General features: G+C 52.4%; 1 non-coding gene across 1 annotated transcript; it reads right to left on the bottom strand.

The window, feature by feature from the left end:
* Positions 1–736: 736 nt before the first annotated feature.
* Positions 737–809, bottom strand: TRNAG-CCC (transfer RNA glycine (anticodon CCC)). Its single transcript has one exon. It is a non-coding gene; the product is annotated as a tRNA-Gly (tRNA).
* Between the last annotated feature and the right edge of the window lie 604 nt (positions 810–1,413).

Genomic DNA, 1,413 nt, shown 5'->3' with positions numbered 1-1,413 from the left:
CTTCCTGAAGAATCCTATAAAACGTCCCCCAAGTTACATACATTTACAGCAGTGATTCTCCAACTTGGCTGCGAGTTAGAGTCATTGGAGAGCTTGTTAAAACAAACACTGGGCCCCGCCCCCAGAGACTCAGTTTCTGTGGGTCTGGGCCCGGGCCTGAGAACTTGCATTTCTAAAAAGTTCCCAAGTGATGCTAGTACTGCAGGTCTGGGTGGCAACCCACTTTTGAAGATCATGTTTAGATTTAAAAATACACCTTTGAGAGAGTTTGACCGGCTGACATAAAACCTCCACACTGCGCTGCCCTGGTGCTAGACAGCAGTAGACTCCCACTTCTCCCCACCCCACCCCCAGGAGGGATGCCAGTCACAGCTTGAGGTGTAGCCTGGACAGTGGTGCAAAGGTCCCTGGTGTCCCCCAAGTGAGCCTGGACTAGAGCCAGGAGTCCAGGAGGGTTAGGATCTGCTGACACTTGTGTGGTGAGAAAACATTTTAAAAGTATGAATTCAGAGTTTTTTCCTTTCTGATAATTCCTGTTACTCTAGCACTGTCCCCTACCCAAACCTCTCCTCTGACTCTACTCCAGGCAACAACTAGAACCCCTTAAAAATTTTTTTTTTATTTATTCGGCTGCACTGGGTCTCAGCCGCAGCACGCAGGATCTCAATCTTCATTGTAGCATGCGGGATCTTTAGTTGTGGCATGTGGAGTCTTAGTTGCAGCACGTGGGATCTAATTCCCTGACCGGGGTTTGAACCCAGGCCCCCTTCATTGGGAGTGCAGAGTCTTAGCCACTGGACCACCAGGGAGGTCCCAGCTACAACGCTTTTATTCTCACTGCACCGAGGAAGGGCTGATATAAGAAACAGGAAGTCTATTTCAAGCTTTTGTGCATCGGACCACACAGGCCAGCCTGTTTGGTGGTGTGACCGGTGTCGTGCACAGGCACTGCTCCCAGAAGGCCCTTGCACTTAGGTCGAATGCTGTGTAGTGGCTGCCCTGAAATTCTTACTAATTTTAGCTTTGAATCTGTGACTTGTAAACCAGACCACAGGACAGTGGAGCGCACCAGGGGCTTGGAGCCGCAACTCTTGTGCATCCTGCCCCCACTGTGTCTGGCTTGGGATCCCCACTGCTCACCCCTATGTCCCCTGGTGCCATAGCCCCTGTCACCTCCCTCTTCCTGTGTTGTGATCTGCTAGCTCCCTCCACACCTGATGTGGGCCTGGGCACAGGTGCAGGCACTGGGGGTGTCAGGGCTGGGTGTGCCCACCCCATGGCATTTGGGGGTGGGATTCAAGGAAGCTGCCTTTTGGTCCCAGGCTGAGGGTACCAATCTGGTGGAGCTTCTTGCCCACTCATCCAGAGACTGAGTGTGCAGTGTGTACCAGCATGAAGGTTGCCATCCCTCGG

This window comes from Bos mutus, chromosome 23 (assembly GCF_027580195.1).
Source record: "Bos mutus isolate GX-2022 chromosome 23, NWIPB_WYAK_1.1, whole genome shotgun sequence".
Lineage (NCBI taxonomy): Eukaryota > Metazoa > Chordata > Mammalia > Artiodactyla > Bovidae > Bos > Bos mutus.
The sequence above is the reverse complement of the archived record's forward strand: the minus strand, read 5'-3'. Positions and strand labels throughout refer to the sequence as shown.